This window comes from Mus caroli, chromosome 2 (assembly GCF_900094665.2).
Source record: "Mus caroli chromosome 2, CAROLI_EIJ_v1.1, whole genome shotgun sequence".
Lineage (NCBI taxonomy): Eukaryota > Metazoa > Chordata > Mammalia > Rodentia > Muridae > Mus > Mus caroli.
In genome coordinates this window covers 58,747,324-58,771,926 of record NC_034571.1, presented here as the reverse complement: position 1 = coordinate 58,771,926, position 24,603 = coordinate 58,747,324, and the positions used below count along the sequence as shown (strand labels likewise).

Below are 24,603 nucleotides of genomic sequence, written 5' to 3'. Positions count from 1 at the left end.
ACAAATACACAGTTTTATATATAGTGGGGGATATGTTCCAATATTCTCTGTGCATTTCTGTAGTCCATGGTAGCTTTCTCTTTAGTTTCACATTGTGTGAGGCATTGAACTTGGGGCCCTTGTGCATCCCTGGAAATACCCTACCACTGAACTACACATCCAGACCTTTTGTGTTACCTTTGACACATGCTCTCCGTGTAACTGATCTTGAGTTCTCTGTAAAAGGTGGCTTCAAATTATTGAGTTCCTTTCTCTTAAATGCTGAAACTCAAGATGCCTCACACCATTCTGCCTTACAATTTCTTATTCTAGATTTTCACTTTAGAGACAACTTGAAAAACTCAAGTCCATTGTTTGTGAACTATAGTAGCCTCAGAACAGCCTCTGTGTAAAGTGAATTCATGGATTAGTCAAGTTAAGCCTTATAAGACACCATTGCATATGCCAGCAAGATTTTGCTGAAAGGACCCTGATATAACTGTCTCTTGCGAGGCTATGCCGGAGCCTGGCAAACACAAAAGTAGATGCTCACAGTCAGCTATTGGATGGAACACAGGGCCCCCAATGGAGGAGCTAGAAAAAGTACTCAAGGAGCTGAAGGGATCTGCAACCCTATAGGTGGAACAACATTATGAACTAACCAGTACTTCCAGAGCTCGTGTCTCTAGCTGCATACGTATCAGAAGATGGCCTAGTTGGCCATCATTGGGAAGAGAGGCCCCTTGGTCTTGCAAACTTTATATGCCCCAGTACAGGGGAACGCAAGAAGTGGGAGTGGGTGGGTAGGGGAGCAGGGTGGGGGGGGAGGTATAGGGGAATTTCAGGATAGCATTTGAAATGTAAATGAAGAAAATACCTAATAAAATTGAAAAAAAAGAATTAAAAAAAAGAATTAAGCAAAACATAGAAAAGTGAAAAGACACCTATTAGTATTTACCCTCCTCCAGGTGATTTACTTAAGGATAAAGACTTGAGTCTCAGATCGTGTGGAATGGTAATTTAATTGGAGACTGGTATCTACAGTGACCACAGTTAAAAATCAACTGACAGCTCTATTTCTAATGGTTTTGATGAGTCACTTTGACCTTGTAGTACATGCCCACTGATACCCTTTGACTTAGTATGAAACATCAGCCCCTCCAACATTCAAATTTGCGTTCCAGGTCCAAAATCTGCTGTCACCCACCCATTTTGGTTGAAGGCAGTCTTGTATAAATATGTTGAAATATCCCATATATCTGAATCGGATCCTGTGGAGGCGAGGGTGCAACATGATGCAGGAGACAAATGAGAAGGTGATCTCAGTATAAATATCACGACCCACCATGCATCCTCCAGTTTAAGATGGCTTTAGTGTCTTCCTGTAGCTAAGAAGAGGGGCTGATGTGGAAGAGGAAGAGAAAGAAGCAAAAAGCACTCAAGCACAAGAACCTAGTAGGAACAAAAGAGATGCTAACAAGACAGGTACTGAGTCCGTGGCTGTTTCTATGCTCAGGTCAGCAGGCTGAGTTCAAGACAGTGGTTCTCAAGCTGTTGTAAGCATCAGCTTCCCCAGGAAGGTTGCTTAAAATTCACCCTTTCAGGCTCTTCCCTGTATTCTCTGGCTCAGTAGATGGTGGATATTGAATATCTAACTAGTGCCTCTGTGACACTATTGCTGTTGAGCCAGGAGGCTACTCTTGAAGAACCACTAGTCTGAGGTTATAATTTCCAGAATACATGTACTCGGCTTCACAGATCAGATCCTTTCTGCTGAGAACAACCAGTGTTTCAGGTCTGATTCAACAAAATAAATTCAAGAGTTGTCTCTTCATTCAAGCTCAGCAACGAGAAGGAAAGACCATTGGAAACAATGAGAAGAAAACAGTATATGAATGTTGTTTTAGGTCTTTGTATATCCATATCTACTCCTATTACCTTAGACTAAAGGTTTTCAACCTCTGAGTTGCAACCCATTTGGGGGTTGAATATTAGATATTCTGTATATCAAATATTTACAATATAATTGATAACAGTAGCAAAATGACAGATATGAAATAGCAGTGAAATAATTTTATGGTTGGGGGTCATCGCAATGTGAGGTGCTGTACTGTATTAAAAGGTTGCAGTATTAGAAAGAATGAGGATATTTGCCCTAGACCTTTTATTTCAGACAAGAAGATACTACTCAAACCCAAATGGTACATCAGAAAACAAAACAAGACAAGACAAAAAATACATCAATGTCTTGACAGTAAATATTCTTCTAAGCTTTACGCTAAAAACCTCTTTTATAAATAAAGTGTTCAAGGTGAACAGGTATTATAGCCATTCCTGAAGGGTCACATTCAGAAGCTATTGTAGATCCATCAGGATTAGTGGATTCTCACCGAAGACTCAGGTTATCCGCCTGTCTTAAACGAGCTGACTCTGTGCTCTTCAGAAAGCCCTTTAAATACTGCATCCTCATCTTTCCTGTAAGAGGGATCATTGTACTCATCTTTTATTTTATTTATTTATTTCGTTAGTTAGTTATATATAGTTTGAATCTTTGTAAAGAGTAACTACACTTGAGGCTTATGCTACTCTTTAGAAGAAGGGGACTAAACAAATCTAAAGAACCACATGGTCATTTATGAGATTAAATGTTCTGTAGACGTCCTCATTTCTACCTAAAGGTCCGCCTTCATAAACAGTTAACCATTGCCCAACTTTATGGACTATATTTAACAGTTTTCACCAGAGACTCCCAGCCCTTTCCCTCTCCAAACACAACAGTTGCCCACATCAGTCTATGTTTAGGGCCAACTTGACAGTTCTGTTTCTGTGTGCCTTCTGGAGAGCAGACCCATGAATGACAGTGCAAAACTAAGAACAGCTTTAGGCCAGAATTATCTGCCCCAGTGCTTTTCTGTTTAAATGCTGGGGAGTGTGAATTCCAGAAATGCATTTCTGGGATGCTGCAAATAACAAAGAAAAAAATATTAGATGAAGTGTTGCTTTAGCAGCAAATCTTTTTAATAAAATTTCACTTCACATATGTAAAAGTAAAGGGAGGAATTGAGTATATTAGCTGAGGAAAAGCAGCAGTATTGAAGGCTCCTCCCTCCTGCCTGACTCTTAGAGAAGCTGAAGTTTTAAGGTGTCAGCCCTTGAGGGCACTGAGTTAAATGAATGGTGTAAGGGAACGGAGGTGAGTACTGAGAAGAAAGCTAGAATGCCAAGCTCCTGGTTTTGTACTTAGTGGCTGTGTTCATCTAGCCATTTCACAATTATCTTAAATACCCCCATGTGTCACTGGATAATAATGATACAAAATTTTATTCATACTGTATTTAGCTATATTAAAGGATATCTGTGATGTGGACACTATTTGATCATATGAGAGCTAATTAGCCATCGATTTGAAAAGCAGAACGATACTTATGTGGATGAGTAAACTTGGCCCAGATGGGACTCAAAGCCATAACTAAGAATGTGTAGCAAGTTTGAAATTGTGCTCAAATCAGAGTTTACTGGACTCCAAACTCTAAGCCTTAAACAAATGTGCTCTATTGCCCTCAGCCCTCCACCCTGTGCAGAACCATGAAGTTAAAACAAACATAACAGGTGCTTTTCCTTCCCCTCAGAAACCGTATGTTTCAATTTCCTCTTTGTTAAGTTGGCATTCTTACTAGGTCTTTCATAAATCCCATGCAATTAAAAGAGGGCTTTAATGAAACTAGCACATGTAATTGGTTGAGGGGTTTTATATCTTTACTCCTTGGGAAATGCACAGTTGCTCTGGACCATTTGCTGAATTGAGCTCGTGCACTGAAATCTAAAGATAGAGAACCGTCTAGGACACACTAACTCATTGTCAAGAAGAGAATCAGCTGTCACATTCAACTTTCTATAAGATCCATAGGCGTGGAGTCTGTTCCTTGAGCTTACTTCCCTTAGGGACCCAAAGTCTCACCTCACATTCGTTTTATTTGAAGGTATCCTTAAATGAACCCGTCTTTCAAAGTAGACGTTCCTTCTCATTTACAGATACAGTTCTGTGTCTCCATATTTATGAAATGCTAATTAGCTGCCTACAGCATCTTTTCTCATTAAAACTATTTTTATTTTAAATAGTATCTCTCTGTCATGAGCACAGCTTAATTTTAAAAATATTAGTGTGGGGGGGGTGTGGAGGTATGTGCCTGTGTGTGTGCATGAAGGTGCCCATGTGTTTGTGCCACAGTGTATGTGTAGTTGTTGGAAGACCGTTTGAAGGAATCTGTTCTTTTCTTCCACCCTGTGGGTCCTGGGAATTTAACTACAGTTATCATGTTCTGGCAAATGCCTCTGCCTGCTGAGCCAATCTGTTGGCCCCGGTTCATAGCTTTCACCATTGCACACATTCGTGTTCTCTAATCAGCATTTCTAGCCAGCTGTGTTTTTTGAATCTAAACTACATCAAGATATGGTTATAATGTAATCTAAAATATAGAAAATATAAAATAAATATATAAAATGTAAGACTATTTGAAAATATAATAAAATGGCAATGTAAAGAATTTAAAGTAGAATTAATAATTCTCCTTCAAAACAACTTATAAAGTTGCAGCTTCCAAAACTATGAGGCCCATGGAAGCTATATTTTAGTGGCTACCCTAGAGAATAAGGGACTACCTGTATTAATGGGGCAACATATAGTATTTCACTTTTTCATAGATTCTTAATTGAAGTACTTCATTCTAAAAATGACCTCAGCCCATTCTTTTGCATCATACATTAGACGTTTTAATAGGGCCGTAATATGTGAAAAGTATCTTAGTAAGTAATTCCAAGATGCCCCCAAATGACACCATGAAACCAGTAATCGGGATGTTATCATTGCTGCAGAGTGTCCATTATCTTCAGTTATCTGTTTGTCAAATGTGTTTTCTAATTCTTATTATGATTGAAGAATGAGAAAGAAGAAAAGAGAAAAAGAGATGCTTTGCCCTGGGAACTAATACAATAGATCTTCAGGGATTTGAAAGCAGAACAATTATCTCAGCCACGGGGACGATCCGGTGTCCCTTTGTTAGCCATTTATGACACATGTGCAAGACACAGACATTAATTTAGAACCTAGCATTACTAGTCTTGCCATGTTACCAAGAGATTTCTGTCTCAATAATATATTGATTATATTATTGTAATGAGTTAGATGATGACTCAGAGTTACAAAGAATTAAATTTATTTGAGGGGGCAATGCTGGAAACTTCGGAATTAATATGAGCATGTTTCATGCCCTTTTCATGTCAACTTTTACCTACATTATTAATTGATACCAGCTCATGCTCTTTAGTGTGAATCAGAAGTAGGGACTAATTCTCTAAAGTAACACATTTATGGTTGTTTAAGTGTTTTTTTTATATATATATATATATATATATATATATATATATATATATTGCCCTTCCCAATGATGTAAATGTGAGTTAGTGCAATTCTGGTTTTTGGCTATTTCCTTGAAAATGATTGTTGGCTGATCAACTTTTGAAACCATTTGGCCAATGCTAGCAGTTCCCTTTCAGTTAATTGTGTGCCTACCATTCACAGACAGAATGTATACATGCGGTAAGCTATATACAGTTTGTCTCAGGATGTATAAACTGTGGATCTTTGAGATCACTGTATACCTGCTTCCCACTGTTTGGAAAGTATTTTGTTGGCAACAGTCCTTTTTCTTGTATAGCCACCATATTGCATGTAAAACATCTGGTGATACTGCCTGCTCTCCTGCAGGAAGCCTTGGAAACTCCAGGTTTTTTTTTCAAGGCACAGTCCACTATGAAAGCTGATTCTTTTCTACCCATGGTCCCTCTTCCTCTGTTGTGTCCTATTCATGATTCCATCTAACTGCACTTCACACTGGATATCTGCCAGTGGCCGAGGGGCAGAGAAATGGATCATGCCAGTTAGTAGAGTTCACACGATATGTCTGGAGCACCCAGAGCGACTGGGTGCATTGCATCCGAAGTAATCACAAACCAGTCTCCTGTCTTATAAAATGGTAAAATGATGCTTGCCAGTCCTTCCAGCAGAATAGATGGTGTGAGTCATCGCATTCTATAGCCATTCCCATTCCAGGCTGATCTTGATGTTATGGTTGGTTAAGTATTATTGATGAACTAATCATGTTCCTAAAATAACCCAATTACATCTGTTAAAAAGGATTGCTGAAAAATAAACAGACCATCTTATCATAAAGGCGTGTGCAAAAAGCCAGAAGTAGTCCTTGTTTTCCATATTTGTTTTACTGTATCATGCACACATATCTTTTGCACACATATCAGATCACATGTTTACTGTAACTGGGGGAAGGTAGTAAGTAGCTGAAATTACTTAATGCATAATAAAAGATTATGGACAAATTTTAAAAACTAGGCACTTACATTTTATCAATAAGCTAAATAACAATGAGAGAAGAGAGACATATAAAGCAATTAAAATTGAATATGAGGCAATTTAAATACAAATAGGCAGGCCTCGACTCCGAAGCTGTGTGTGCGCAGCTCTCAGTGTGATTTATTTGGTGACAATAGTGTACTATATACACTTAGGAGTAATGGTAATTGGGTAATTATTTTTAACTTTTTGGCATGGGCTTCTATGCTGTTACATTTCTGTTTTTTTTTTTAATTCTAAAGAATGAATATCCATTTTAAAGACACTTTTTACTCTATGATTTCCACAAAAATCACAAGTCCCATTGTGTGTGGCAGGAATAACATTTTATCTTGTTAGCATTTGACATGATTTGTTGTGGCAGAAAAAAATTAAAAAGGAATCACATTTATTTTAGTATCATTATAAAATTATTGTGGTGTACCCAAGCAAATCACTCTAGTTTTGTTAAGGCTAAACTCTGCTGTCCACCAGAATTATCATCTTGGACATCTTTTTTTACATAATTAGACAAACACCAGTCATGAGCTATTTACTCACAGTTTTAGAACTTCTTATCCTCCATAAAGTATTTGAACACTAGGCTATGGAGATGACTTGGTAAATCTAAATGCTTGCTATGCTGGTGTAAAAAACCCAAGTCAGCTACTCCAAACCCATGTAAAATTCAAATGAACTAGAGTTTCAGCACTCCCACTGGAGCACAGGGAAATGTCTGGATGGTCACAAATCAGCTTGCTAGGGATACTCAGTAGAAATACACCTTGCCTCAAACAAGGTGTGTCATTAGATCCCACATACCAAGGTTGCCCTCTAACTTCATACATTTGTCATAGCACAGGTTCCCATATTTATACACACAGGTACACACACCTACACATGAAAGCCCATGCACATGCACCCACCACAACTGAACAGCTTTTGCTTCTGTCAGAATGAGTATCCTGCCAGATGCACTTGCACACACATGGGAGGTAGGAGCAAGATAATTGCCGTGAATTGCAGGCCAGCCTGGACTACATGGAGAGGTTAAGAGCAGCTTTGACTACATGGTAATATTCTCTCTCAAAGTGAATATAAATACTTCCTTATATAATAGTAGTGTAAGTGTTGAGCTTAAGCTAATCATAGGTGTCCTCAGCAATTAGGGAGAAAAAAGAAATGTCTTTGTCACAAAGGAAGAGGAGGTAGGCATCATGATGTACATAGTAGTTTTCTTGGGTATTTGCACAGCAGTGTACAATTTGTTAAGTCTTTTATAACTCTTTGTAAGATTGACAGAATAATCTGAGATACAAAGTTTGTAAAAGAAAGAAAGGAAATAAGAAGGAAGGATGAAAGAAAAAAGTAAAGAAAAGGGGTTTAATTCAGCTATGCTTTGAGTGACAGTTTGATTATAGAATGCCCCATTTCATTTTACCTTCAATCTACAAATTTTAAAGTGGACTTCTTTCCAACCCATAAATATAACAATTAGAGCTTCATTCAGATGATAACATGTATAGAGTCAAATGCATATTTCATACTTGTATGAGAGGGTAGCTATCCATGGACATCATTATAATGATCGACATGCCTACTTATTTCTAGGTTGCTGAAGACTGAAGCAGATGCTTAGATGCTGTTAGGGATTTGGATATACATTTTTGAGTGGTTTTGTCAGGCTTATTTTTTTTCAGCATCAAAATGTAAACATGTAAAAGGAGAGACTAAGTTGAGTAAGACTCAAAGCAGGTGGAGCGAGTGAACTCTGTCTAAAAATCAACATCATAACGGCCGCAAGCATAAGTGCCCATGTCTGTTCCCAAAACCCAAACTGAAATATATAAAGAGAAGACGACCTCTTTTCCTTAAATTACTAGACATTATATTTGTTAATCTGTGAACTATGCCATTAGGAAGTTCTTCTGAAATACACCCTGATATCTTCTAAATTTTGCTTCGTTTAGGTGAAAAAACATCTTCATTAGCATAGACTCATCTCTAAGGAAGATCAAGGATTGAAGTTAAGTCCAGGTTTCACGGCTTTCGTTGCTGTGTCAGGGATCACAGTGGTTGTGGTCCAGGGAGAGCTGTTCGAGAAGAGGAACATTTTATCTTACAGAAGCTGTAGGCAAAGGTCAGGGACGTTGACTGTTGCCTCCTCCTCCATGAGCATTGTCATTTTAGGTTTGGTGATCAGTTCACTGTGATCTCCTGGCACTTTCTGTTTTTAGTTTTAGTTTTCCATAGACTGACAGGACAGATGTTTCCAGTTGTCCTGTCGCCACCAAGCTTGCCAGCATTGCCTCCCAAGGTTCGATCATTCTGCACGTTCTTTACGGCTTTCACTCAACCACAGGACATCTTTAAATACATCTACTCGTGATTTTTTTCCCTCTCAAATTAGTTATATCCTAAACCTGACTGTGTATTTGCTTTGCTTAGATGTCCATCTGGTGCTTTTAAAATGAAGAGACCATTGAATAACTGAACCTTTTTCTACACATACATAATTTCTCCAGACTCTTGCTACCCAGTTTATAACACTGATACTTGCTTTGGGGAACAAGAAATTGCCAAGCTTTCTCAGAGGATACTTGCCAGTCAGGGTGAGCTTCTGTTAATCCATTATAGCAGCAACCATTCAGTATCTGTCACTAACTGGTGGGGAGAAGCCCTTTCTGACCATTGGAGCTATGCAGATACCCAGTCCACTTACTGTTTCACCATCTCTGTCTAATTTTTGGAACAGAACAAATCTTATCTGTATCAGATACTTTCCTTGTGTGTTATGTGCAAAAGGTTTTGTGGTTTTGCTTGGTTTAGTATTGTGGCTCTTTCCTTGAATTGTGTGAGAGTTTGAATAAAATCAGTGTTAAGTCCATGGAGTGCTGCTTGATTGTTTATCCAGCCATTCATAATCATAAACACATATCAAGGACCTTCTATCTTCTGGGATCTGTGCTCGACATGGAGAGATGATTAAAGTGCACATCCTGCTCTCAAATGATCACAGTCTTGAAATGGGAGAAGGTAAATAAACAATTAAGTATATCGTGCACTCAACAACAGACGAGGCTATGATTCACTCTAAGGGGAATGTGGAGTTGGGGGAAACTTAGTGGATTCAAGATTTACTTGGGCTTTAAAAGATGAATGGGATTTTCCAGGTAAACACTAGGAAAGTAACAGGGATTTTCAGAGGGAGATACTAACATATGTCAAGGCACAGTGGTGTGCAGTACCTCGGGAATATCTGCAAATATTTGTTCTTTCAGGAGTGTAGAATGTGAGTGGAGAAAGAAAAGATATGAGCTGAAAAGATGGGCGGTAAGACCCTGCTGTTTGCCATTAGGAAGCTTAGACCATCTGTTCTGGGAAGACTAATAATTGTGTAGTTGCTTTACAGGTGAAAAACGGTTTGTGTTTTTAGTTTAGAAAGATGTTTTGACTTAAAGATATGGAGATGAGTTGGGAGCCAATGGGAAAAGCAACGATGAAAACTTGAATGATGTAAACATGGGCCTAAACGAAAGAATATACAGTAGGAAACGAAGTCAGAGGGGAACTTAGTTGTATTATAGAGTCTGTGTGAATGAGATACGGTCTAGCATGTGGATGGATCAGAAAGAATAATGCCAGGCTTGCTATTTCTGGACATTGGGCCTCTGGGGTAACTCTAACCAAAAATAGAGGATGCAGAAGGAAGAACAGGTTCATAGTGTGTGACAGTCAGTTGATAAACAGATTGTGTATTGAGGGAGTTTGTCTACTAAGCCACTGTGTTTAAGAATCCATGGTTTGTTTTTGGTTTATGAGTTTTATTCCATTTCATTTTTTGCCTGGTTTTGAATGGATTTTGTTTCAGAGTCAATTTGGGTCATTCATAATACTTCAATGCAATATGAACTATCAGAATGGCCTATGGTTTTTCCACTAACTGTTCTATGAGTTGTTTTATAATAAATTCAGCCATCCTGGTGCCAGGCTTGCTTTATCTTCAAAATTACCTTCATACTTTTAACCTTTCCAAATGTATCTTGTATTCCAGGTCCCAGGTCTTTATGTATGGACACAAAGAATGATAGAATTCTAGGTCTTGGGAGGAGGTAGGTAATTCAAACTTATCCCTTACTCCTCATTCATCTGAGTCAGCAGAGGCGATGGTTTTAAGGGTTTGCTGGCAATGGAGCAGTAAATTAATTCTGGAATAGTCACTGAACCTAGAATCCCTAATTTGTACTAATTAATTTTGACCTATCACTGAACATACAGCCCATAGTTCCCTGGTTCTGGTTCTTCTGTTGTATAAAAGCCGTGTAACTTTGGGCAATTAGAGGAGACAGTTCCTCTTTTGTTGACTCCTCCCTCAGTGTATAAAATTATACAGCATCGGAGTAGGCTTGGGTAAGGGAGAGGACAAAAGACAGTGCCTTCTGATTGGGGTCCTTTGGGGGAGTTGGCATGAGTTAATCCACCTCTTGGTAACATTCTATAGTGACTTGATCTTTCCTTGGGAGACAACCCAGCCCTTACTCTTTCCTGCATTCATATTCTTTCCATTAAACCCAGATTTCAAAACCAGAAGCAGAGTAAAATGATTGTAAAGCAAGAGGGTCAGCTGCAATTCTCACTTAGATTTGCACATCCTAGGGTTTTAGACAAACAAAATGAGTGCTCATTGCTGATTCATGTTTTGATTTAGGGTCCTGGATCCTTTTCTGCCTCAGTCATGTGATATGCACCATGGTGACTTTCATCATATAATGCATTCTGGGCTCCCCTAAATCCTAAAGCACTTTATAAAAGTAAAACCATAGGTCTCATCTTTCTGATGAAGAGAGCAGGGCATAGAGAGATTTTACAAAGTGATACAACAAATAAAGGAGGAAAAAGAATCCGGGATCATTTTTTTTTCAGTCTGCATTAAATGATGCTCTCTCTTATGCTTTTCTGTTGTCAAAAGCCCTCTCTACATTCTGTATTGTTGGGTCATCATCTCCTATAGTTTGCACAATATGGTGTATTATGGATTGCTCACAAAGCAGCCGATATGAATTCTTTATAATGGATTTGTTCTTTTCAATTTTTTTGTCATCTTTGGGCTTAATAGAAATAGTTCAGCATGTTATATTGTGTGATCTGTTCCTAAATAGATAAAAGATTCCTGTGTTTTGAAGGAAACATTCATATTGGTTCATTTGCTGCGTTGCCTGCAGGAATGTTAGTCTGTAGGAGGAAAACAACTGTTTCCTGACAAAAATCTTCCTTGACTCTCTTAGAAACTTGTATTTCAACAGGAAAATAAAGAAACGTAATTCATAAACGATTAAAGCTCAATGTCTTGAAGGATGTTTATCATTTTTCAGACAAGCTGAAGCTGGGAGACACAAAGGCTTCCCCCTTATGTTACTGGTAGAATGGCTTTCCCTTAATTTCCTTCCAAGACCTTCAGCTATGCAAATGTGAGTGAAGGCATTTTCTCTCAGTGCACAGCTCCTGGCTTGCCCTAAGCCACCAGCATAGGCTCAGTAGAGAGAAAGCAGTGCATTCTCCTGCAAGAAATGAAACACCAGTGTCCACAATGTGCAAAACACTGTGAAATTGGAAGCATGTCCCTGGAGTAGCTCCGAAAAATAATAATAAGTGGCAACTCTCAACAATCTCTTGGCAAATAATCAATTATCTTCTGAATTACTATACAAATCTACAGTGCATTTTGCCAGCCCATTGGGGAACAGCTTCCACATAGGAGCTGGTCACTTGAGATAGAGAGGGCTGGTTTCAGTTTGTTTCCAGGTTGCTTCTGAATTAACAGCCACTGGCCTGTGAGCGTGATGCAATCTCAGAGCTCACATAATCGAAGCATTGAACTGACAAGAAATAGTAAGCGCATTCCTGCAGAAATCTGTGGCCTGTTGCATTTTGTAGTTACGGGGTTGACTTACAGAGCTTAATTTTTAGACCTGGGGAGACAGCTAAGCTTGTCCAGGTTTGCTGGGGGCCACACTAGGGATCTAAGTTGAATTTGTTTGGCCTCCTGATAGATTTCAAGGGGTGTAAACAAAGGACCAAAATGACAAGAAATAATGTTTTGATATTGAGCGTCCATATGAATAATTCTGTGGGAATTTAGATTGCTTTGCAAGAATATCTATGATTAATAAATCAGTGGTTCCATGAGATTTTTCTGCCTGTAAAAGTTTAAATGAATCATATAACTGGATTTCATATCATAGTTTTTCTTGAACATTCTAGAAATGTGGACCTATGGAGATATAGGAAAACACTCAGAATCTATTTAGTTTGAAGAACAGTGCAGGGGGGAACAGTGTGTGCCTAGCTGATTGAGAATGTACAAAGGAAGGTAATTCAAGAGCCCTCTTCTGGTTTTACTGCTACTGTTTTCAAGGGGGCAACACTTGCCATTATAAAAACCTTATTGGAGTTAGAAGTCCATTTAATAAATACACTGCCCTGGAGAAATATTCCTTTAGTTAGTAAGGCCTGGTCCCTTTTTCACCAAGTTATACCTCGGCGGCCTCTAGCGCATGCAGACGCATGTGTGTCTTTGTGTAATGTCACCTGCTCTTTGGATGAGAAGTATGTGGTGATTATCAAGAATGGAGGATTTTCCAAGTCACAGGCTATTTTATCACAGGAAGCAAAACTCACTCATTTACCTTTCCCTCACCCCCCACCCTTCCTCCTGCCTGATGGTCATGAATTTGTGTACACATTGTTCTCTCAGCAAGAGAGATGGCTCAGAGTTTAAGAGCACTTGCTGGTCTTGCAGAAGTCCCAGATTTGCATTCTAGCACCCACATGGCAGTTCACAATTGTCTGTTTCATAGGTTCCAAGGGATCTGATAACCTCTTCTGACCTCCTCAGGAAGCAGGCACACACAGGCAGCACATACATACATGTAGGCAAACACTGATACATAGAGAATAAAAATCAATAAATCTTTTTTAAAAAATCTTGTTAAAGTTGGAGATATATATGAATACATATTCAAACCAAGAAAAAGATAAAGAGGAGAAACTAATTCATGTGGAACTTAGTTTTCACCCTTCTCTCTCCTGTTCTATCCAACTTCAGAGGGCCCCCTTTACCAATAGCATGTCAATTCCTTTTGTGTCCCTTTCCCTATTTTCCTGGTTCCCATGAATGGCACCACACCAGAGGCCCAATTTTGATATCTGCTTTTGTTACTCAGGCTCCTGGCAAAATCATAAGTCAGACTGACTAGCCAGTCCACTAGAAGTAAGAATTTTCACTGGGTCAATTCACTGTGATGTGAATACTGCATGAAATTTAGTTTAGCTTGACTTGGCTCTTTCTCAACTTATGAAGAACTGAATATTCTCTGTATCTTGCAGGCATTATTAATTGATATGTTGTCAGCACTTCCATAAATATTTCTCTACTGCAGTGATTTCCTTGCACTGGAATGTATGCTGACTCCTCAGCACATCCTTGACCTATGAGATCAGATACCGTCAGTGAGAAGGGACTGAGCCAACCTGCGCATCAATTCATTCCTGCTCGAATTTCATTGTGCTGCAATGAATGCTTTTATGAACATTTAGAATAATATGGCACCAAAGAACCATTTAGACTACTCAGAGTTCTTAAGAGAACCGATAAATCTCCGAAGAGGGAGTTGATTCTTTTCACATAATCAGATTAAAATTTGCGACAAGTCAATTTTTCTGTAATCCTTTTTGAAGGCGTGTTACATTTCCTTTCTGCTTTATTGGAAATTTTCTTCCCATTAGTACACCAGAGCTGCATTTATGCCTACTGATATTTATTTTCTTCTTAGTTTTTAAATGCCATGACTAAAATTTGAGTCTTAGTATTGTCTACACTATGATAAATCCCAGAGGCTGCAAGAACACAATCTCAGCTAGTTTAGGGAAAACAAGAAGAGCCCATTGGATTTGGGATACTGAACAATGAGTATATAATTATCATCGCCACAAAGGCTTTGACTGCTTAGCCTCTCCTTTCCCAGAAGCTACTGGATTTTTGGCTCTTCGTAGTATCAATCAGGATTCTTGCAAACCATGCTGTGATTCTCTTCTGTGTTAACTGAGGAATGGGTTTTCAGTGAGTCGGATGCTGGGATTCAGTCAGTATCCTGGGATGGTCAAGCTGATTTCCCAAGGATGCTGTCTCAATAGGAATGTCTAATCCCACTTCCACCACAGCAGGGTATAGGGTTTCTTCTGCATATGGGAATATTTTTGGTAGTATATGTAAAGAATGCTTTGGGTATTTCTGAGGGCAACATTTCTTAGTATCTTAGGTGGCAATTGAGAGATAAATATATTAACTTATCTCAAATCATTGTGAATGGTAGCACTTCCTCTAAATATTTCTTGTTTTGTGTGATTATCATTTTCATTCCCTTGTTTCCTAGTTTGTCTCCCAAGTGTCAACCTGAGCAAATTATATATTATTGTTTTTTAAAGATTATGTTTTTGTAATCATCACAGAATATGTGACTAGTCCAAACAGGAAAAAAAATAATGAAGTTAAACCATTGGACCCAGGGGGTGGAAGTTCTTTGCGGCTCTGTAGCTAGGCTGTTTTGATTCCTTCCCTGCTGTGAAATATGTTGGCCACTGAGACTTGCTGGCTCAAGGACACACAGAACAACGTAATCAAGTGTGAAAGAATTGATGCTTGTAGCAAGTATTTCTTCACTCTCTTCTCTGATGGTATCTGAGGACTTGAGACAGGAAATATGGGAAGCGATTTCCTAAGAAGATCTGTTAATAACTTCACTATACCCACGTGCCCTCGAGACCAGACCCTTTGGATTGACCTGCTGGGTCTTAGCACTCGATCCTCTCCATAGAGGTGAACTTTCTGCAGACAGAACTATGAGATGCCTAAGGACTGCTGCTACTTATTAAGAAAAGACAAAATCTAATACCACTAGCAACGTCCTCCCTGAGACTATCCCAGGTGTGTCTATCTATTCAGCAGAGGACACACTTATTCCTTCTAAGAGAGAGTACTGCGATTATTTGGGGGGAATTTCTAATGCTGATGATTTCCAGTCCATCTCTCTCTTTCTTTACCTTACTTGTATAAAAACCACTAGAAGAGGTAAATGTTGCTACAGCTCTCTCAGCAAGTGCCTTTGTACTAAACCTAGGAAGCTCAGACTGAATGACAGTTGACACTTCATCCCTAAGCTTCCAATCACGAGATTATCCTGTGTACATATATCATTTTCAGAATCTTCCGTTGAATACAATCTGACTCCCCTATCCTTTGCATATTTGTGAAATCTTTTCGTTAGGTATGAACGATTTTCCTTGGGCTCTTCTTTCTTAAAATGCCTACGGGACTCTCCTTCCCTCTTCGCCACAGTGTTTGACTTAGTCGATTTCATTTGGTCACATGCAGGCTTCTGTTAATTAGCAACATTCTGTGTCTCATTTGACTGCTATAGAATTTTGGGGGTTTTCAGCTTCACCCAAGAATCTATCAGATTCATTTTCCATGTCTCAGTAAGTCTCTCTTTCAGTCTCTGTCTCTGGGCTTCTGTGTACCTATGTCTGTGTCTGTCTGTTCTCTCTCTCTCTCTCTCTCTCTCTCTCTCTCTCTCTCTCTCTCTCTCTCTCTCTCTCTCCATGCACGTGTGTGTGTGTGTGTGTGTGTGTGTCTGCCATTCTGATCCTTAACCTCTTCCCAAGCTATAAGAGAATATCTCCTATGACACACTCTATGCATTTTCATCACTATTTTTCATTGAAAGTTATTACTGTCTGTTTTCAGGCCAGTATTTTCCTACTTCAAGAATGATTTGTGTTATCTCTGCTAATTAGATGTGTTGAAAGTAATGAAGTCTGTTACAATAGAGTTCTAGGGTGGCTTCCAACTGGAATGAATAAAATGTTGTGGATTAAGAGAAAAGCAGACTCCACATGAAACTAGATTTTATATTCTGTCTTTATGAGGACTATTTCTTCTTTCTAGAAGTTTCTCTCCCTTCATCATCATAAGGAATGAGAGGTGCCTTTGCCAACCATTTGTGTGTTTTCTCTTCCCTGCTGGAGTGGGGTCCAGTAAAAGTCAGATTCTGTGACTAGACAAAAGAAAAATACAGGTTTCTTATTGTTTGCTTTCAGTCTATTGGACTTTTAAAGATGGCTTTCTATTTTCCATTTACAGCATATATCTGCTTATCCATATACCTTCAGATCAATAAAGAGTAGATATTAAAAGTATCTGTAGTAGGCAACAGCTGGAATCACGCCAAGTACCTTTACATTTTAAATTCATCTTAGGCTCTGAAGGCAGATGAGGCCAACTTCCCTTTGGACTCAGCAGGCCAGTTTTACTATGATAAGGGCACTGCTATTTTAAAAAGCAGCGCTTGACAATCTAGCTCCAGCAAGCATCTCTACCCTGTGAAATAGTACAGAGGGCCTGCCTGCTTCCTTATTGATGAAAGAGACGGAAATAATGCCCAACAGAAGCAATTTTAATGATTTTGTAGTTTAGCTTCTGACACCTCAGTAGATTTCGAACCAAAACATGCTTGCCATACCTCGTGCCCCAGTTTTTCTCATTGGGGAGGTGGAGACAGCCTATTCTATTCAGGCATGGCGCACAACAGAAATTTAGCCTGAGGAACCCCTACAGGATTGGAGCCTGACTTTGTTAACTACAACTAAGGATTTGCTCTAAAACCGAACTACTCTGAGCGGACCTGCAAACTTTTCAGTTTTATTCTTTTATGGGTTCCTTTCCTGTTTTTTTGGGGGGGGGGTTGTTTTTGTTTTTGTTTTCTCTCCTGATTGTATTGCAAGCAGAAGTTTCACTTCCAGTCTGGTTCGTCATGTCATAACACTCATCTGAAAGCTCTGGCTATTTGTGACTCTTGACAGCTAATGAACAGTAGTATATGGTAATCATGTGTCAGTATCAAGAATAAAGTTAAAACTGTCTCTGTCTCCAAGTTGATATCTCTAGGGGTTAAAAGTCAGCAGCTGTGGAGTGGTATCTTCAGGAGGTAATGAAGTTATTTACTTTGTACACCAACAGACTTGGGAGATGTTTGCTTGCCAAGGCTAGTGATGTGCTTGATGACTTGCAAAAAGAACTCTGCTTAAGCCTAATCTGAGTCATGTGAGTCAAAATAGTGTTCTCCACCTTGATCCAATATGGATGACTAAAGGACTCCTTGCAAACGAAAGTAGCAGTAGTTTTCTTGAAGAAAGAAGCAGTCCTTAGCTCAGGCCACTTATGCTGTAAGTACCTCCAGGATATTAGTGAAACCCAAAATGCCTTTCCTGCCCCTGAGAAGGGGACTTGTCTTTGCAAACGGAGGTCTGGACATGGGGTTTTGTGTGGCGTCGTGGCTGTTACATTATAGAAGGTATTCTGATCATTGACAATTAAAGAACACTTTTGTCTCTGAGTCACTGAGATATTTGTGGAAGAAAGAGCGTCAGTCTCAAGGCTCTGGAACCTATCCTGTTTTCCAATACAGCATATCAAAATGGCTTTTTAACTAATGAATTATAGAGATGTGGTTATTTTCTCAGTGCAATGTAAAGAAACAATTAGTGACAAAGGCTATTGGTCAGAACACTGGTAGAGACTAAGAGTGCGGAGTGGGTTTGGCTTGTGTGATGTTTCCAAATGTGTCTCTGGTTTGTCAACTGAAAACCCAATGCATGTTATTGTCTTCTTCTGGCTAAACCTTTGATTACAGAATCTAGAAATAATTTGACAGTGTGTGAACTTGTATCTTGTCTCTATCATCGGATTTTCTTTACTTTTTAAATTTTTTTGTTTATGTTTTTAATCTCTGGTAGCTGACATAAAGAAGAGCTTCACTGAAGGCATGATGGGGAACCATGTGAGCTATCAACCACATCCAAACCCATGCTGTTTGTCAAGTTTGAACGCATATACAACTACTAGTGAATTCATAAAATATCCACACTTACCTTTTCCTTTTTTTTTCATTTTAAGGACCTATTTAAAAAAAAAAAACAGTAAAATAGACTACTGATGCTTTTGAGGGTGCATGGAATCCTGACTACTATGTTAGCATCTTCATTAATAATGGAATTCTTTTAATTCGAGAGTACCTAGCACCATCCCAAACTTCACACCAAGTCATTAGGTTCTCGTTGCCTGTAAACAATTAGAGTGTAAAAGACACTTTTGATCATTTTGATAAATATGCTTTCAAATATAAATAATTATGCAGGGTTCAGACTAACCATCACTGTAGTAGTTCTACAAAGGGTTTGAAGTCAGGATGGAGAGGAGGAAGAGGATCTACTAATGAAGCTCTACAGGAAAGCTCCTCTTTTCTGTCTCTCTCTAAATCCTCAAGATTATTCCAGGGTCAAGTGCCTTGCCTATTCAGAGTGAGCCCCCTTGAGCACTGCACTGTTCAGATTTTTCTTCTATTCCTATCAATACTTGGCTCTGGCTTGACAGACATTTATGCAAACCTAAGTCCATAATCAGGGATTATTTGGCTGATGTTAGACAAGAACCATGAAAAAAAAATTCCAGTGTTCTTTGCTATTGTTAAAATACGAGAAGCAGGCAAAAATTATCTGAAAGTGTATTTGAACTCTAGCAAAATAATTACATTTATGTAGCCACAATCCCTCCCACCCCCTTTACACTTTGGTAACACACATAGGGCTTAATTGATGAAGGGTTTGAAATACCTTGGCTAGATTGAGATCATATAAATATTTTAAAATTTAGAACTTTAAATAGATAACATTCTGACACAAAACATTAGCCAATCATATTTTGAAATATTAATACTAATGTCTTGTAATCAATAAATCACAAGTAAACTATAACTAGTATCTGATTCTAGAAAAAAATGATGCTATATAATCACAATTTTGTTTTTAACATAAGCAATGAGAGATGAAAATTCAAATAAAGCAAAATATCTCTTTGGTTTGATATTAAAACAACAGATTTTTCTTTTCTTTTCTTCTTTTAGGCTGTTTTTTCTTTTCTTTTCTTTTTTTTTTTTTATCTGAGAGTAAGGTGACATTTTAACAGAAAGAGAAAGCACACAGAACTTCCTAGAACCTGTGGTAGAATCTTTGATACATATTGAGTGCTTACCATGTGCTGGGTGTTGTACTAAATGCATTACAAATATTAGCTTACTTGACCTTCAAAAACAATCTATAGGGTGGTAGGTACTTTTGCAGATGGTAGAATTCTGGGCCAGAGAGATGAATTAAATCGACAGAAGTCAGAAGATAAATAGTAGTGAGGTCAAAGTTTGGAATCTAAGATCTGGCTCCAAAATATCTCTTGATTAAAATCACGATGCATTGTATGGGTAAAGACAAACGTTAAACATGGATTGAAAGACAGCATGGGATTAAGTGAGCATTTGAAACAGTTGTCTTCACCTTCAGGCTTCCAGAAGCTGTCCTGCAGTGGAATAAGAGGCGTTTCCTAGAGCTAGGTTGCTGTGCAATGTCGTTAGAGGATGTCTTTGAATGAGTTTGTGTCTTTACTGTTTTTTTTTTTAAATTTTTTTGAGGCCATTTATTTGTATAACTATTTAATACATTTAAGCATATCATAGAATGGTTGCCTTTGCTTATTTTCCATAAACCTCTCTTCAAATCAAGTGGGTTCATTTAATGTGAGCATCTAATAAAAATAATGTGTCAGAGCAAGAATATGTAATTAAAATATTTAGGTCAAAGGCCAACTCACGTAGTATTCTTTTGAAATATTGTAATTGGCCGAGTCCTGTACATACTGGTATTTGCTACTTTGTTTTTCCAAATTTCCATTTTCAAACCTCTAAAGAGCAATGTGTCTGAAACTGACAGACTTTCTATAACTGGGAACAAATAAGATGTACTCCGCACACAGAGAAATGGGGCACAGGTATGCGAAAGTAAAGTTTCATACTTTATTTTCATTTTTTTCTTAAGCAAGCCACATTACGTGAATTTCTTAAGCAGAATATATACTAATTAACGTAAACAGGTATATTTTTACTATGTAAATGTTTAAGCTGAGATACTATGCAGCTGCTCATGTTTGGATGAATATATTTACATATACGTAACTTGAGAACAGTCAAGATATCTTATTTTGTAGACAAAAAGCTTTGTTACAATTGTATAGGGGGAAATCCTATTCCTAAGCAATGTTCTAATTTTCAGTGAGTGTTCTAAACCCTTTTTATTTGGTGGCAGCCTGTTCGCTAATGGGTATGTTCCTGCCGTCCTCTTTGCTTTTTTGAATCCTCTTCTCTGAATTGCCTGACACTAAGTGATCTAAATTTTTAAATATAGGCAGAAAAGCTGTTATTTTTATTTAGCTTTTACCATGTAATGGAATTTGTGACAAGATTATTTGCTAAAATGTTATTTTGTATCTTGATTGGTGTTCTTTGCAAAGGACACCAAGCTATGTGCTATAAATGAGACATGAGCTTTGAATTGGGCGGTAGGGTGGAAGATGACCTCTGTTAAAACACAGCCAAGTAATCATTACAAAGTTTTAGGTGATCTGAACTGCTTAACTGGAAGCTTGAGAGTAGTAATTGTGGGTGTCTGTGAAGAATAACTGAGTTTGCTCAATGAGTAGCTTGAGTTCTCTTTAAGGAAGTATATATCACAAGGTGTATGTTTTTCTTGGATTAAGTACTTTTAAATTGGCGTTTTAGAAACTCCTGGTTGTCTCTAGCTCCTGGAATGAATTACCATTAATGATAACATGATCTATCATTGCACATCATCGGTCTGTTTGCCTACACTATAAGAAATTAACTATCAGAAGCCTTTTTATCAACCAGACCAGAAAGAATTGAGTAACAATATTGTTAGTAGCTGTTGGAGACCAGTTTTCACCAGATGAGTGCCAATGGTATACCCTTTCTTTAGCAAATGTTAGCTCTGACTTTGAAAGCTCTGTTTGCATACAGAACATAAAAAAAAAAAAAATTGGCAGACCCTTTAGGGTACCTTTTGTCAGCAATCTCCTAACTTTGTCACCCTTCTGCAACCATGGTAAATTTCCCAAATTACCAGTTTTTGAACACAAGACATTTTTGTTTTGAAACAATGTCAAACTCCTACCATCAATTAAAAAGTGGCAAAGAAACAAATGGCATTTTTATTCTTTACCAAAATATAATTAACTACAATATTTGTAAGTCCTTTTAGGGGATGATATTGTCTTGGTCTCCACTGAGCCCAACATAAAAAAATCAATAGACTGTCCTGAACAGTTTGTTTTATAGGGCAAAAATATCTCCATAGTTCCTATGTTGAAATAACAAAAAATCAAGTCACATATTGGTAGACAATAAAACCCAAAATTTTGTAATCTGCTATTTACCTATCCGATGGAACTAGGCACCCAAACATGAATTTTTATTTTGCAGACCACCTCCCTCCTTTCTAAAGCCTGTGCACTTTACTCATAGAAAAACCTTACAGTCCTTACCCTCAGATCAACTTTTTTTTCCTTTTACAAAGGCTATAGAACTTTTCTAGCTTGGTTGACCAGTTTTTTAGGCCTTCTAGAAACAAGACTTGGCTACCAGCAAGAAAGACAAAATATGAAATAGACAGGATAAAAAAATCATACAGAAGAATTTAAAATACACAAATACTATCTAATATAACATATGTATATAATACATTTATACACACACACATGTATATATACATATATATATATTTCATTGTTTAATAACAGGGGTTCCTTTTATCTTACTTTAAAATTAATACATCAGTAACCCTAATTAGCATTAAGAACATCACCTTTACCATGAAACAATGTTTTCACCGCAAATTATTTAATCTCCGGTCCCCTTGCCATCCTGCCTCCACTTCCCCTCACCTCAGCTTGCCTCATGTAACAGAGTAAGTATATCTGGACAGTGAAATCAAATTTGTCTTCAAGATCTGCCTCTTCTACTTCCTAGCTATGTGACTGCAGGCTATAATGTTCCTCAAACTCCTTTTACCAGGGTAGCACTGTGGTTTCATGAGATAAGCGATGGGAAAATTAGTACTTAATAAATGATTTTCTTTCATGCTCAACTGGGATAAGGTCCAGTTACTTGTGTTCTATCTTCTTCTGAATTCCTCATGTAAATTTGCTATTCATACCCTTTTTAATCTTTGGCTTGAATTCTGGTAATCCATGCTGTTTAATGGATGACTCCCAAACCAACTAGCATAAAGAAAAAGAGCATCATTTTTTTCAGGACAGTGTGCATTGCCTATGAGCAGGTCAACGGTCCCCAGGGCAGAGGCTGAGGCCGCAGAGACCATAGGACTTATGTACTACCTGGATTGTCCTGGCCAGTCTTTTCAGTGAGGTGCCTGGACTCATCGCTAGCAGTCTCAAGTCACAGAGGAACAAGTCCTCTGTTCATTAGCTTTAGGAATTTTATCCCTCTGTTGGGCCTGCTCCGTGTTCTTTTCAGCAATGGAAAACTTCCTAGATAAGCTCCCTAAACAAGACATTTAGAAGTAGAAAAAGGAAGGAAAAATATGTCAGAACTCCTGGAAGGGAAGTAGCTATCTGAATTATCTGTTGCATCCAGCCTGAGAACACGGAGCACAGGCTTTGACTCAGTTAACAAGTGTTAAATAAGGAGCATGGTATACTGGAGGATATTGTAGAAACTAGGTGGCTTTTTTTTTGTTGTTGTCTCTCATCAGTCCTGGTGTTCTTAGCAGTGATCCTATTCAGTGGTATAGAATTTTCTTTTCAATTGTACTTTCATTTGGATACAAAAATCTCTGACAACTTTCAGATATCACTGTTTGAGATAATGGACTGTGGTCTAGTTGTAAAACACAGATCCTGCATTGCTGATGCATGGCGTAGCCCATTAAGAATTGGCCCAGATTACATATAGTTCGGTGTTAAATAGGAGTTGCTGAGAAACAAAAAAGTCTATGAATTTGGTGTCATGACAGAATCATCCAAGACATTTAGTCTTAAATTTGGCCGTGCTTCTTTGAAAGTGAAATTCACCATTTTCATCCTTTTCTAAAAACAATGTTGTAAACTCAAAGGACTGAAAAGTGATGGAAACTATTTTATAATCACAAGTGTTCAAGGTAAGGGAGAGTAAGAGATTGGTGACCTTTGTAAATGGAGTCAGTTTTATCTGACTTATTAAGGTAGCTTATTTTTGATATATGTCCTGTCATTAGTCTTTTCATACATTAATATTTTAAGTAACTTTTGGTATTCTAGTCTAATAATCCTTCAAGAAAAGTACCCATATACTGTAACATTCATTCTATGTAGGATCAAATGATTCTGAGAACTCAATCTAAAGGATTCCTTTTTACTCTGAGAGATTACTCAGTAGGCACAGTATGTGTTGCACAATCATGAAGACCTGAGTTCAGATTCCCAGTGTCTGCACTAAAAAAAGCTGGGCATGGGGTACATACTTGTAACTCCAGCACTGGATGTAGAGAGAGACAGGTAAATCTTGGGGGCACACTCGCCAGCCAGGGTAGCTCAAACAGCAAGTTCTAGATTCATTGAGAAACTGTATCTCAAAAATTGTGCTAGAGATGCAGTTGAGAAAGATATCTCATGATGTGAATGTGTTATTTTGGGGGTGTGTCCCCATGCTTGGAGAGAGAGAGAGAGAGAGAGAGACTTGGAGGGGAGAATTCCATGTTTCAATTGTCGTTAAACCCATAGAATGAAGAGTCATAATACATTTCTTTGGCAGGGCACAGCTAATCGTTTAACATGAGGACTCACTCTTTCAACCATGTAGACAACAGCCATTGGTTTGATTCTACTCAGGTGTCATCCTTGTCTTGCCATCTTTCCATTCTGAAGTGAGGCTGGTCTTGGGTGTGGCCAAAATAAAAGAGGAAAAAGAAGTGCAAATTTACAGTAATATTTTAGTTCTCTTTGACTTGTCATGGTCTTGACACTTCTTGTAGCTTATAGTAGGCACAGGATGGTTTAGATTCCACTGCTGGATTTGTAGTCAGTTTTTACAAGACCTGACTCATTGACGTAAATTACATCACTCATAACTCCACCATTCTTATATCTTCTGTTCTTGTTTTGGGAGTGTGTGTGCACATTTTGTGTGTGTGTGTGTGTGTGTGTATGTGTGTGTGTGCGTGTGTTTGTGCACGCACCTGTGAGTGCTCATGCATGCATGCATGTC

At 38.2% G+C, this 24,603-nt stretch overlaps 1 protein-coding gene across 6 annotated transcripts in view; it reads left to right on the top strand.

The window, feature by feature from the left end:
• Fign (fidgetin, microtubule severing factor) overlaps positions 1–24,603 on the top strand; it is a 123,895-nt gene that overhangs the window by 60,073 nt on the left and 39,219 nt on the right. For 2 of the 6 annotated variants that reach the window (XM_021155244.2, XM_029474387.1), the window contains one exon: positions 10,440–10,497. The exons of the other annotated variants lie outside the window; for them this stretch is intronic. The gene's annotated coding sequence lies outside the window, so the exon portion shown is untranslated. The remainder of the gene's footprint in view (positions 1–10,439; positions 10,498–24,603) is intronic. 6 annotated transcript variants of the gene reach the window in all.